The sequence below is a fragment of the Tamandua tetradactyla genome, assembly GCF_023851605.1.
Source record: "Tamandua tetradactyla isolate mTamTet1 chromosome 18 unlocalized genomic scaffold, mTamTet1.pri SUPER_18_unloc_1, whole genome shotgun sequence".
In the NCBI taxonomy this organism is placed as follows: domain Eukaryota; kingdom Metazoa; phylum Chordata; class Mammalia; order Pilosa; family Myrmecophagidae; genus Tamandua; species Tamandua tetradactyla.
Genome location: NW_027518250.1, coordinates 2,085,007 through 2,100,653, shown reverse-complemented (window position 1 = coordinate 2,100,653; position 15,647 = coordinate 2,085,007).

Here is a 15,647-nt window from a genome sequence, read left to right as displayed (position 1 = left end):
TTCATTTTTTTTTTTAATTTACATCATCTGTTTGAAAGCTGTGTATGGACTTTTTTGAAAAATATGACTTGCTAGGATTTTTATAAGGAAATACTTTCTAGTGACCAATACAGCTGACAGTCACATTTTGCATTTCTAAAAATCCATCTCGTTTATTTTGAGAAAACAAAGGATATGTCTCCTTCCCTGTGCTGGTTTGAAAGATAGTATGTCCCCTAAGAAAAGCCATGTTTTGATATAAGTCCCATTTTATAAAGGTAGAATAATCCCTATTCAATACTGTATATTTGAAACTGTAATGAGATCATCTCCCTGGTTGATATGATTTAGTCAAGAATGGTTGTTAAACTGGATTAGAGGATGACATGTTTCCACCCATTTGAGTGGGTCTTGATTGGTTTACTGGAGTCCTATAAAAGAGGAAACATTTTGGAGAGAGAGATTCAGAGAGAGCAGAGAATGCTGCAGCATCACGAAGCACAGAGTCCATTGGAGATGAAGATGGAAAATGCCTCGCGGGGAGCTTCATGAAACCAGAAGCCAGGAGAGTAAGCTAGTATATGACACCGTATTTGCCATGTGCCCTTCCAACTGAGAGAGGAGCCCTGACTGTGTTCGCCATGTGCCTTCTCATTTGAGAGAGAAACCCTGAACTTCATCGGCCTTCTTGAACCAAGGTATCTTTCCCTGGATGTCTTTGATTGAACATTTCTATAGACTTGCTTTAATTGGGACATTTTCTCAGCCTTAGAACTGTAAACTATCAACTTGTTAAATTCCCCTTGTTAAAAAGCCATTCTGTTTCTGTTATATTGCATTCTGGCAGCTAGCAAACTAGAACACTCCCCAGACCTACCTTTATTTAGAAATGTCTCCAGTGGCCTAATCACAGTTTTCTCACAGATTTAAAAGCCTCCAGTAGGTGTTTGTGCTGGCCTCAGTGGCCAGTCAATCCCAGCCAAACCCTCCCAGCCAAACCCTCATTTACTATACTACCCTTTTATAAAATCCCGGACTCTCAGGCCCCAGCCTTTCAGAGTCAAGCACATCCACTCTCCACTTGCCCCTTCTCTCCAGCACAAACATTTCCAGCCTCTTTGGAAGCCCTGACTTAGCAGATCTGTATATGATTCTTCCACAGATTCCAGTAGCATCCTTTGGGATTTCCATTTTTTGGGGACAAAGCAGCAACTTGATATTCATACGATTTCTGTCACTTTCTGCCTGGGCAGTGCCCCAGACTAAAAGCTAAAATGGAGTCCATGCCTGATATCAAGACTCAATTTATTGTATTTATTTAGAAATTACAGGTAATTCTAAAGGTAAGCCAGAAAGTAAAGAAAGAAATCATCCCTGATGTCAGCTAGAAATAACTGATAGTTGTAACTAGTAATTTTTTTTAGCTTTTGTATAAAGATTGTGTGAGAAAATACATACATATATATATATATATTTTCGCTGTCTAGAGTTAACTCTGCACTATTTATGGTTCATAACTATTTTATGAATTAATTTGCTGTAACTTTGGTAATTTGTAGTGGCCCTTGAAGTGGGTACATGGTGTAGATTCTTTGAATGTTGGTGTTGGCATTGTAGAAACTGGCAACTGTTTATGTAAAATTTGGGGAATTTGCTTCTCTCACCCCTGGATGGACATTATTCCCATGTTTTGTGGAATCTGTGTGGTGGTCAGAAGGTACTTTTTTTGTCTAGCAGGGTAGAGCAGCTGTACATCATTTCTCTTAAAAACCTAGTGTTGGGATAGCATTTATATTAATGATAATTTCAGTGGATTTCTGGATTTTTTCATTGAAGTGCCAGCTTTACCCCTTAGTGTGGGAATAGGCCTCAAATGACATTCTTGCTGCTTCTGGATTTTATTTAGAAGATTGAAGTCTCACATTCTCAGTTGCTGTTAAAATGGAAGTATGCTTTCACCACAGATATTTCTCCTTGTTTTGGTACTTTTTTCACTTAATTCTAAATATACATTGGTGGTCTCCCAGGCAGTGTTTTTGGTAATGTATGCCACACTGAGGAGTATGAGTTTTCTTTTCATCTCATCTGAGAGGTTTTTAAGTGAGGCTTGTTTAGGTGGCTGGGCTTGAGGGTTTGCATAGAGGGCCCTCTCTGGTGGCAGGTGGAACCAGGCACCCGGGAGGGTCAGTGGTGATCTTGTCACTATGCACCTGACTGTAGGACTGCACAGCCCAGGCCAGCAGGGAGCTTGCCATATCTGAGAAAAATCCCATGCCATCATGGAAAAGCCAGTTTCCTTGTGCTTTGCCCTTTTTATGGCCTCATCTCAGCCTTTGTGAGAGAATTTTTAAAAACTTACAGATTCATGATTCCTTTCAGGATAACTGTGGTTTTTATAACCTCATATAGATCTGATTAGCAAGTGTCTGAGCATCTTCTCCACAGTTGGAATTGGGGATTTCAGGCCTCTCCTGATGAGCTTCAGAGCTGGCTCCAACACCTATATAGCAGCAGTGAGAGTTTAATCATGTTTTCCAGTTTCCTAGTGCTCTGTCAGTATTTGTACATCTCCCTGTAGCATGAAGGCATTAAGTTAAAATGTAATTTGCACTCTGCTGTACTTTGTAGGTTCTTTTCCATTTTGTTTTGCATCTTGGATTCACCCACCTCAAGGCCAGAGGGAGCTTGGGGGTCACTTAGTACAGACTCTTGACCTGGGATGGAGAGTGGGGTTGGTGGGGAAGGTGCCTGGGGGGCCTTAGGTTCATGATCTGCCTGAGACCAAAATGGTATGTGTGTAAGTGTGTGTGGTATATATAAATGTATAAGTGTGTGGGTGTGTAAATGTGAAAGTGTGTGGGTGTGTATGTGGGTAATTGTGTGTGTGGTATGTATAAATATGTAAGTGTGTGGGTAAAGAGTAGATTATGTGTGTTCTAGTTTGCTAGCTGCTGGAGTGCAATATACCAGAAACAGAAGGGCTTTTAAAAGGGGGAATTTATTAACTTGCAAGTTTGCAGCTCTAAAGCTGTGCAAATGTCCAAATTAAAGCAAGTCTATAAACATGTCCAAATTAAGGCACCAAACAAGAGTTTACCTTCACTCAAAAAAAGGCCAATGAAGTTCAGGGTTTCTCTCTCATCTTTAAAGGCACATGGTGAACATGGAGATATCTGCTAGCTTCCTTTCCAGGCTCTTTGTTTCATGAATCTCCCCCAGGGCATTTTCCTTCTTGGTCTCCAAGGTCTCTTGCTGCATGGGCTCTTGGTCTCAAGGCTCTCTCCTCTCTCCTCTGATGGCTCCGTTGCTCTCTCCAAAACACTTCTTATTCTTTAAAAGGATTCCAGTAAACTAGTCCAGGCTCACCTGGAATGGGTGGAGTCACATCTCCCTCTAATCAAGTTTAATACCCAAAATTAGGTGAGTCAAATCACCATGGAGATAATCTAATTAAAAGATTCCAGCTTATAATACTGAATAGGGATTGAAATAAATGGTTTAAAAGAATCTTACAGGATTGCATCATGATTTAAACAGCTTTTCTAGTTCACATAATCCTTCCTAATGGATGGCACAGTGAGTGGGGGTGGGTGGGGGTGTATATGTGTGAGTGTGTGCATGCGTGTATATTTTTTAGAATAACTTTCGGAAGAGTATTGGGAGACAGAAAAAGGTGAACTGCTGATCTAATTCAGTTCTTACTCTTGAGATTGGGAAATCAAAGTCTTGAGAGGCAGTCTTTTAAAGAAAAACTTTTTTGTTACTCTATAGCAGTTTCCTCATTAGTTTTCCCCTCCTCCCTGACTGTACTCAATTCCGTTCAGTTGAGTCTCCTTTTGCCCAGTTGTCAGCATAGTTCTGACATAATCTGGCTGTTCATACTCATACCTGGGAACTTCAGTGGTTTTTTCCCTCCCCAGTTTCTTAATGGAAATACTGAACAGAAGTGTTCAGTAACAAGTCTGCACTTTTTCATGCTAGTTAGATTGCCAGTTAAGCCATGTGACTTTGGGTAAATTATTTCTCAAAGGCTCATTTCCTTACCTTTAATGTGGCATTAGTAATCACACCTAACTTGCAGAGTTATGTGGGGATTAAATGAGTTTATGCTTATAAAATACTTCACATTGTGCTTAGCATCTGTGAAAATTGTTGGGCTAAGAAAAGCAAAATTTTTTACAGTGGTCAGGAAAAATTATCTGTGTTGAAGCACAGTCTTTGATATTAAACTTTAATGTCCTATGTTGATTACAAGTTAAAAACCATTTTTAAAACAATTTTAGTACAGTATCTTTAGAATTTTTGAACTTTTAGAAAACTCTGTGCACCCTTTTTGGTAGTACACAAAACAGCATATATATATGGTAAAGCTTTTGGGATCTGGTTTCAATAACACAAGGAGAATGCAGTTTCTTTTTATGTTGCCAGAGGTAACTGAGTCTTAGTGTAAAATTTGTATGCATATGCTATATTAAACTTCCTCTCTACATTGGGGTAAGGTTGCTGAAGGAAGGCTATTAGTGAGCAGAATTTTTATTCATAATGTTTACATTTCTGCAATATGGCATTGAAATGTGACCTTTATTACCCAGCACACCTCTTTTTTGCATGTGAAGTAGACCTGCAGACATGTTTTCTCCTAACAGTGAATTTTACTTTTCAATTAGTTGCTGCTATTAAGAAATCAGGAAGTTTTGTGTAAACATCTTTATTTTAGTCTTTTCTGGAGTAATTGGAGGCTCTCAACAGTGCTCCATTGCAGGCAGCCATCAGCTGGAGCTTCGTGGCTCATGCCCCTTTGAGCATGGTTCTTCCTCTCCTCTCCTCTCCTCTCCTCTGCTTTGCTGCAGACCCTTGCAGTTCCTTTTGGTTTACCTTTAGACCATTTCATTCATTTTCATTCAATATCTGGCCCATGTGGACTGTTGATTTAGCACCTCCTTTGCTACATAACAATTAAAAGATGCAATAAGACATTCTGTGTGACCTTAAAGGCAGTGCACTTTCCTGCTCTCTGGTCAGAGGTTATTTTCTGTCTTACCCTTTTGAAGACTAAGGGGTTATAATTTGTGGGACTCATGACTCAGTGCCCAGCACACAGTAGGCCCTCAGCAGTATGTTTTAGGAAGCATTCCTATACTTCATGACCATTGCTCATAAATGGACTGCTAGGTTCTCTGAAGTTGAGCATTAAATCCCAGCATGGCACAACTACACCCTATGTTATTTGACTTCTTAAAGTTTTGTCATTTAAGATTTTTGAGTGTATCTCTAAAGGATAAGTACTGTTTTGTAAGCATAACTGCAGTATCATCATCACATTAACATTTTTAAAGACCATTCCTTAATGTCATCAAATACCCAGTTGATATTCAGACTTCCAGCTGTCTCAAGTATTAGTTTATTTAAAAGCTTGTTTGAATCAAAATTGAGTTAAGATCACACATTATGATAAGTTGATATCTTTTAAGACTATTAAACTGTCGTTCCCATCTATCTTTTTGTTTTTTTTCTTAGAATCTATTTGTTAAGGAAACTTGGTTGGTTATTATGTATGGGTTTCCCACAGTCTGAATTTTGTTGATTTCAACTCTGTAGTGTTATTTAACCTGCTCCTCTTCTTCTGTTTTTTTCTGAAAACTGATGATTGGATCTAAACACGTGATCCAGTTTTCACTTTTTTTTGTTTTTTGGTATGATTACTCCATAAGCATTGGTTTCTGTTTTTAACAGCTCTTTGCTAACTTTGTACAGCATCAAGCGGTCTCCCAGCCCCTCCTTTGTCCTCTCCTGACCTCTCCTGAACAGGTGCACTATAGGCTTTGCTCTAGGTTCTGTCTGTGAGGGATTGAATGAGGCCAGGAAGTTAAAGATCAGTGAGCAGGTAAGAGTGGAGGAAAGCTGGTGACATGGGGCTTGTGTTTCATGCCAGCACTGCAGTTTGCACCTGACTCCCACATTCCATTCCTTTCCACAGTAACTTGCAGTAGCTCATAGGCAGTGTGTTTTACAGATGACAAGTTGAGACACATTACTGAAAATCAATACTATGCTCCAGGGCACCCAGTTTATATGGTCCTAAAACCCATGTTACTACTTTTAGGGCCAGTTACTGCTTTTAATTGTTTGATAATATTAGAATGATGTTTTTTGGTATTTACAGTATTTAATTCTGTAAAAGGCAGGCCTGCTTTCCTGGCTGTATTCTGCCTTCTGATTTCTCTTGTAAGGGTGCAATTCTAAAGCAGACCTGAGTACCACTTTTAAGTAGGTGATTCTGGAATCATGCTGGCATGGGGACAACCTTTGATCTTGTTTTATGTTAGCATTGTATTTTCAACAACAAAAAAATCAGAGCATAAAATAAATCAAAATAATATGTGGCTTCTGCCCCTCCCCCACCCTATCTTTGTTTTTCAAGTAGTTTTATACTTTTTGCTATTTCATTTACAGTACAAATGGAATTCCCCAGCATACTTATATGGTGTAAAAAGTTCTATGGGGATTATAAACAAAAGCAGCAAAACCCTACCCTAACCCCTTCATGGCAGATTTTTTCTATCCAGAGGCAATCACTTTCAATACTTTGGTTTTATTTTCTAGTGTTGTGTGTGTGTGTGGGTGTGTGTGTATGTATGAAAAATAACATATATACAAAACAATAAATTTCATAGCATGCTGCAATAATTAGTTGTAGAACAGATTTCAGAGTTTTGTTTGGGTTATAATTGCACAACTTTAGGTTTTTGCTTCTAGCTGCTCTAAGATACTAGACACTAAAAGAAATATCAATTTAATGATTCAGCAATCATATTCATTTGTTAAATCCTACCTTCTCTGTATAACTCCACCATCACTTTTGATCTTTCTATCCCTCTCTTTAGGGATATTTTGGCTATGGCCATTATAACTTTTTCATATTGGAGGTGTCTGTCACTAATATAGGGGAGGGAGATGGAACTAGCTGATGTGCTGGAGAGACTGGGTGCTCTGCATTCCAGGATTTATCTAGGCCAGGGACCCATCTGGAGGTTGTAGGTTTCTGGAAAGTTATCATAGTGCATAGAACTTTTAGGTGTTTTTCTTTAGGACTGGCTGGAATGGTCCTGGTTGGGGATTGGTAAGCTATGATAGGTAGCAGTGTGTAACTAAAGCTTACTTAAGAGCAACCTCCAGAGTAGCCGCTCATCTGTATTTGAACTCTCTCTGCCACTGATACTTTGTTACACTTCTTTTCCCCCTTTTGGTCAGGATGGCATTGTTGATCCCACACCACCAGGACCAGGCTCATCCCTGGGACTCATCTCCGATGTAGGGGGTAGTGCAGTGGTTTAACTTGCAGAGTTTGACTTCAAGAGAGTGAGGTCACATCTGAGCAACAAAAGAGTTCCTCCAGAAGTAACTGTTAGGTATACCTATAGGTAGTCTAAGCTTCTCCACTACTTACATAAGTTTAATCAAGAGCAAGCCTCAAGATCAAGGGCTTGGCCTATTGAATTGAGGGTCCCTAATGTTTGACACAGTATCTGGGGCTTATCTGGTGGCAAAACTACAGTCCCATACTTTCTCTCTTGTCTCAAGGGACCCCACCAGTACTTTTCAGTTATCTGCTCACTTACATTGGGATGTGCCCAGGTACCATCAACTGTAAAGCCACAGAGAATTACAGGGCCTCACTTCCACTCTTGGCCCTCTGTGCATGGGTTGTTTAAATGATCTATATTTTCTGGTGTTTTTTTTTTCTCTAAATAACATGATTTTCTTGTTTCTCAATTTTTCCCTTTTCCCATAAATTGTATGAATTACCTTTTTACCATGGAAGATTGAGTTTGCTTTCTTCATTACTTCCTTGTGTTTCTCATACAGAGACCCACAGTTTGCTCTCCCCAGGCTTCCAACCTGTGTGCCCACAGCTGAGCCTTATCAGGGGCTTTGATTGCATTTACTGTCTTTCACAAGAAAGTTTGTTTCATCCTGAAAACTATTACATTCCTGCCAGTAGGGCCAAACAATGTAATGTCATGGTTCCTGTTTTTGTGATTATTTTTCTTGGAGACATCCTTCCCAGGCTGTCCATCCTGCCATGCAGCATTGTGTCCTGATCTCACTTTTGAGAATGTGAGATTGTCTTGGTCTCACTTTTGTGCTGTGCCTGTTTCCTAGGTTCCATGTCTCTTTATCATTTAGCTTTTCATGTAGATGAACATCTCCTCCAGTAGTACTTTCTTAGGAAGTGTAAATGGTAGGTGAATATCTTGAAGGCTTGCATGTCTTAAAAATGTATTTTTCTACTCTCAGTTTGATTGCTGTTATAGTTTGGGTAAAGAATTTTAAGTTTTTGATAATTACTTCTAAGAATTTTGAAGGCCTTGCTCCATCTTGCATCTCTGCATTACTGTTGATCCCGCTCTGGTTTCTGCTACTGTGTGTGCCTGCTTTGCTCTCTTTAGAGACTTTTAGAATTTTCTCTTTGAGCTTGGTGATTTAAAGTTTCATGACACTGTACCTATGTGTGTGGGTCTCTCCATTCATTGCTGGGTCCTTTCAACTTGGAAACTTGTCTTTTCATAAATTTTCCTCTATTCTCTGATAATTTCCCCCTCAATTCTCTGTTCTTTCTGAAACTCCCATTATTTTGGTTGTTGAATTTCTCAGATTGACCCTCTAATTTTACTTTTTTTCTCTCTGATACTATTTCTTTGTCTTTTTGTGTTTTGGGGGGGGGTGACTTTTTTTCTATATTTTCTTCAAACTCCTCTTCTGAATTTTTTTTTCCTGTTTTCAGAGTTCTTCCTTGGTTACTGAACTTTCCTGTTTGGAAGCACACTTTTGTTTTTTTTCCCCACATGTATGGCATCTCCAGCCCTGCCCCTGCAGTTCCCTTTTGCACCTGCTCTCTGTCGGCCTGCAGTACAGAACTTACCCCTTACCCCTGGCCAGGGTGCTTCTGTGTTCATGAGGGATCTCCAGGAAACAAGCATCAGGAGATGGTCAGAAATGCTGTGAGCTTATAAAAGTGTCTCATGTATTGTGGGGATGCATGAGTCCAAATTCTGAAGGGGCAGCTGCAAGCTGGTACTCCAGTGAAGGTTTCTGGTGAATTCCCCTAGGAGAAGCTCCATGGCTGAAGCAGAGATCACATCCCTCTTCTGACTGCTGAAGTCATCACTATTCCTTTAAACTTTCAGCTGACTGGAGGAGATGGCTCGCAGCGATGGCAGTGTCCTCATAGATGCAGTCAACTTACTGATGGTGTAAGTCTGTGAAATGTCCTCACAGTGACAATGAGGCCAGTGCTCACTTGACCAGACAACTGGGTACTGTGGCCAAGTTGCTGCATGAACCCAACCAGCACTCCTTCCAAGAACATTTATTAAGATGGCAACCCCACTCCCAGCCTTGTTCCAGCATGCCCTAACCCAGCCCTTCTCTTTTCCATCATCAGTATGTTTTCTTACCATCTGATATACTATTTGATTTACTTTTTGTTTATTGACTCTCATCCCATTGGAATATAAACTTTGAGGAAGCATGTATTATTGTCTGCTCTGTTTACTCTGGTATCCCAGTTGGCATTCTGTGAATGTTGTTTGACAGAGCTGTTGACCCTCCCTGTTTGCTGTGCATGGCATCTCCTCTCTGCTCTCTTGGGGTCTCTGTACCCAGGGCCATCCTTCAGTTCTGTAGAGAGTAAACTTCCTGTCTCTTCTCAAGAGGTTTGGAAGGGGGTCTCTAAGTGTGTGTGCAGGAAGTTGACATTCCTGTACATGGCTTCAGCCAGTCCTCTATTTTCATCTCCACTCTCATGAGGCCTGCAGGTGCCTGGAGCCTGCAGGTGATAAGGCTCTCAGGGTTTCTACAAAACAGGTGATGCCACCCAAAGAAATACTTGTAAAACTTTAGATATTGTTACACTACACTATATTATGGATCCCCTTTTACAAATCCAAAATGACAATGGTTCTCATTTTAAGGGCAGTGAATAATTATTCCTTATAAAAACAAAACTGAGTAAAGCTAAATCATGCTCCTAATGTAACAATTCATGTAGAAGGATTTGGCTCCACTGATACCAAAATTGGCTCTCAAGTCTGTATAAAGAAACACAACCAAGACAAGCCAAGGGCCACTGAAATAATAGCAAAAGGAAAGAATACAGTGGCAATGACCTATGCTGGAAAGAATGGATTAAAAATATTGCTCACTAATCAACTTTTTCTTCATGAGTAAGTATGTTGCATTGTTCAGCATCCTCAACTGAATGTTTACCAGAAGAGTAACTAATAGTCTGAGGTTGTGAACTCATACCTATGCATAAGAGTGTATCTCTCACTGCTGGATCTGTGCTGAACTCATGACTGATGCAGGTGAAAGATTTCTGTGGTGATTAACACCAAACAATGGACAAAATAGCTTAGCCAAATCTAACAACTGCTCAGGAAGGAACTTGTGCTCTTATATGTGTAAAATGTTGTGTATATTTCCTTGATAATCAAGATTCTGTTGAGAATGCTTTACAAGAAATAGATGAGGAAGTAAAGTTGTTCAAGATCCTTTGTGGTCATGGTGGCCCTTTCTCACTGCTACTTGCTGTTTGGTACTAATAACATTAGCTGGTATAATAGCATCTTTAATTCTACTCTGTTGGTTTTTCTCCTGCTATTGTGTGTGTGTGTGTGTGTGTGTGTGTGTGTGTGTGTTTTCCAGACCAGGGTAGTGAGTATAAAGGATACTGTGCTGGCTGAGTGATGTTTCTTTTCTTACCCCAGACTCAGTGGCTTAATCTCTTAAATACTGTACTGGATGGGTAATGTGTTTGTCTCCTAACATATTGTACTGGGTGATATTTTCCCCAGACCATGCAGATATTGTACTGGCCAGGTGATGTTTCTTTTCTTGCCCCAGACCAGGTAACTTAGTCCATTAATCTAAAGTACTATTGCTGTAAGTAGATCTGTTCTTAATGCATACTCTTGTACTGGCTAAGTGATGTTCAAATCATGTAGATACCTAAATTCCTTTATGCCTGTAAAAATATTTTAATGATTTATCCTATATTTAAATGAAAATATATGTATAAACTAAGTTTACCCCATAAATAACCATGGCTCACATCATGAACAGATCAGATTCTAAGGGCTGAATGCAAAGGAAAGATAAATATGTAGAGTCTGTTCTGTTCAACTGATATTGCCATTGCATGATCTTGGTAAGAAATTGTTGAACTGTGCACTCCCACTGGAGGACTGGCTATCCTCCCAAAAGGAAGTATACTTTGATAAAGGTATCTAGGTCCCAGGAATCTCCTCTTTAGTCCCTAGCCAGTTCCCAGAGGACCAAACTGGGCCCAGTCACATAAGCTAATTGGAATCCAGCCACTCTTGTGTAGAGATATTATAAAAGTTGCATGCAAGCAATTAGAAAGAAAAGAATCTTATGAAAGAGAGAGAGAGTCTTATCAAAATCTTACCCAGGAAAAAAATACACTGCTGTGGAGTTTTACTAATTAGACCCTGAATGAAGTTTCAAGATTCCCCGGCACTCCTCTTCAAGTTTTGGTACTGTCCTATCTGGTGATGTAACTATGTCTTATTTCTAATAATCTTTTAATTACTTTCTTAATAAATTCTCTTTTTATATCACTGAAGTCTGTGTTGTCTATGAATCAGAGCCTCTAAATTAATGGCCACCAATATCACATTGCCTTTCATGCCACACCATTTTATCACTTTTTTTTTACTTTAGGGTCTTATGGTCACTAAAGACAGCCCTTAATGTTTATTAATTAAGGACATTGGGTCACCCCAGAGCTAAATCACTTCAGTTTATCTTAATAGCTAAAACTGGATTTAGCCAAAATAGGCCCACCTGACACATGCAGTAGCTTAGATACTAACCTGTAAGTGATCTGTACCTCATTATAATGCTAAAAATCATGGTTGTGATCATATTAAGGTCACCATTTTTTACATAATTCTGTGACTTAGCTTATAATTTGCACATGCTCTATAATTACATCACCTCTAATTACATTATCTGGAGCCATTGTACTCATTGTCCCAAAACCTTCCCATTTTTTGATACTATAAAACTATCAGAGGAGGCACAAGGGTAGCTCAGTGGTAGAATTCTTGCATGCCATGCTGGACACATGGGTTCAATTCCTGGACCCTGCATGTCCAAAAAATATTTACAAATGGTGCTGTAATAATGAGATAGTCACATGGAAAGAGAATAAAATATGACTCCCATGATACAGCATACAAAAAATCTATTGGAATTATTGTTTACAGAGACAGAGTTTTGACCTGATAGGTCATCTTATTTCCTGATGCCTACCTAGCATTACATTCTTTCTCTTTTTCAAACTCCATTGTCTTAGGACTGACTTGGATAGAGAGTCCATTGTTTTTGTCTGGTGAAATGGTTTGGTCTTACATGTCCTTATTTTGTAACAACCAGTTATTTAGGATAAAATAACTGTTTTTCCTTTACTAAAAACCCATCCAGTATACCTTGCATACTTAGGTTACCAGAATGATTCTGGAAACTGTTTTCAAGTAAACCTTTACAATATAAAATTATCATGAAAATTAAACTTGTAGAATAATGTTAAATACACTTTAGTTACCACATTGTTGGAAGAGTAATACACAATCTTTAACAATAATTGATGACATATATATATTACACTGCCCCTAAAAATAATTTCACATGAATTTTGAAATCCATGAAGGTTTTGCTTTCTTTATAGCATTGTAAAATCCTTTAGGAGTATGCTAGTTTATATATATTCCTGCTATGATAGGGGTCTGAGTGAAGGTAAAAACAGGAACAAGCGTCACAGTATTTCATTACAACTTTTAAATCAAATTATTTGAGAGGGTTTCCTAATGCTTTTGACCTCTTCTATGCCCATTATTTTCATGTAACTATAAAGCAGCTTCTTCAGCAGGTGTGGAACATCTTTGGCATGTACAGGTTAAGCCTTCTTAGTTACCAGAAAGAGAGGTTGTCCAAAATCTATTTAATTCCTCCTCAGAGTATTCACTTATAATTAGAGCTTCACTTGATGGTTAAACAGGAATGTTAAAGGGACTTTGCATTATTCTAACAGTTTGCATTTTTGCTGTTTTTCCTTGAAATAATTAAGTTTAACCTGATCAAAGCAGTCAACACTATGGCTGTGTAAATTTGTGTTCACCAAACACAAATAGAGGTTAATTTAACTCACCTGCTAGGATAGTTGTAACTGTTGACATCAGAATTCTTATACATATAGCTGGTTGCTTTCAATGTAACAAAACAGAGTCAACAAAACAGGGAGAGCTCTTACTTGGTGGTTCAGTAATGAAACCTCAAAGGCCTTACAAGATTATTTGCTCAACAAGAGATTGACTGGCTGAATGTTTCTCATAGTCAGATGAACAATAGAGAATTATTTTACCTAATGGAAAACAATAGAAACCATAATAGAGGGCCCAACCAGATTTCAGCTCAAGAAATAGATTTCACCTCAATTGCAACATGATGAGAGATCAAGATCTGAAAGGGACTATACAAGTGAGCCAGATGAATAACTTGGGAGAAGATGGAATACAAAGAATTCCTTCTGGTACCTAAGTTCTTCATCAAGCTGACATCCTGGCTTTGTCCTAGCATCTGCCTTTGGATCCCACTCTTCTGACCTCAGATTGTTAAATTGAAAACAGACTCTGCTAATCAAAGTGCAGAATAAATTTATTGAGCCAAGTTATATGCAAAGGAGCAAAAATTTTTAAAAGTTATTGCTCAAATAAAAGTGGTGGGGAAACAGTTTATATACCTGCATAGAACAATGAAAGGGTATGTGGCAATAGGAAGGAGGGGTAAGGAGAATGTGAACCACATGAGTTGTTTGGTGCAGGGCATCTTTGGGACCATAAATCTGCCAAAGCTGCCCAGACAGAATGTTTGTGTAGGAATTGGCTTGTCTGGGGGAAGTGTAAAAGACTTGTTAATGTCAGCATGGCTTGTTTTCCACTATTCCTCCTTACCTATGGAGGCAGAGTTATTAACAGAGAAAAAGAGTTTTGGTATGTCAGTCTGCCTCAGTTGCTTTTTGTTTCTTCTTTGTAGTTTCCTGAGTGGAAATAGATGTTTAAGAAAATTAATATAATTAATAAAGCTATTTGCCATTACAACTTCACAGTTGGCTTGAGTTCTGATTGTAAAGTACAAGATAACATTACCCATTACAAGACTGCAAAAATACAAAATGCTCCCCAGCATTTTCTTCTAGAATTTGCAGTCCATGAGCCATCAGGTTTCCATGATACCTGAGTTGCCTATCATGAGCTGGGTGTTGTTTGGCCTACCAAGCCATAAAATTTGGTGTGCACAGCAGTGCTCTATTGTAAAATGGAAATGATATATACAAGATAGGGCCAGAGCAGGTCCTGAAGGCACAAGTAAGTTACTGAGGAAGTGGCCCAAATACCCATGGTCTCTCCTCCTACCACATTGCCTTCTCTTTCCCATACCAGAGTTATGGCCTCTTGGGGAGTTCCTTACAGTGAATTGACTGAGGAAGAGAAAACTCAGGCCTGGTTTACAGATGATTTGGCACGATATGCAGGTACCACCCAAAAGTGGACAGCTACAGCACTACAACCTATTTGTGGTGTGTCCTTGAAGGACATTGTTGAGGGAAAATCCTCCCAATGGGCAGAAATTTGAGCAGTACACCCGGTTGTTCATTTGGCTTGGAAGAAAAACTGACCAGAGGTGCATTTGTATACTGACTCATGGACTGCTGCTAATGGTTTGGCTGGATGGTCAGGGACTTAGAAAGAACATAATTGGGAAATTGGTGACAAAGAGGTCTGAGGAAGAAGTATGTGGATATACCTTTCTGAGTGGGCTAAAAACATGAACATATTTGTCCAAACCAGCAAAGGAAGGTTTTAATAATCAAGTGGATAAGATGACCCATTCTGTGGATACCAACCAGCCTCTCCCCAGCAACTCCTATCATTTCAATGGGCTCATGAACAACGTGATCATGGTGGTAGGGATGGAGGTTATGCATGGGCTGAGCAACATGGACTGCCACTAACCAAGGCTGACTTGGCAATAGCCACTGTTGAGTGCCAATCTGCCAACAGTAGAGACCCACACTCAGCCCCTGATATGGCATCATTCCCCAAGGTGCCAGCCAGCTACATAGTGGCAAGTTTATTACATTTGACCACTGCCTTTATGAAGTGGCAGTGATTTGTTCTAAATGAAATACACATATACTCTGGATATCGGTTTGGTTTCCCTGCACACCATGCTTCTGCCAAAACTACCTTCTGTGGGCTTACAGAATGCCTTATCCATTGTCACAGTATTCCACCAAAGCATTAGTTCAGTTCAAGGAACACACTGCACAGCAAATGAAATGTGGGAATGGACACACGTTCATGGACTTCTCTGGTCTTATCATGGTCCCCATCATCCAGAAGCAGCTGGATTGATAGAACAGTGGAATGGCCTTTTGAAGGCTCAATTATGGTTGCAACTAGGTGGAAATACTTTGAAGAGCTGGGGTAATGTTCTCCAGGAAGCTATATATGCTCTGAATCAGCATCTGTTGAATGGTGCTGTCCTATCATAGCCATGATCCATGGGTCCAGGAACCAAGG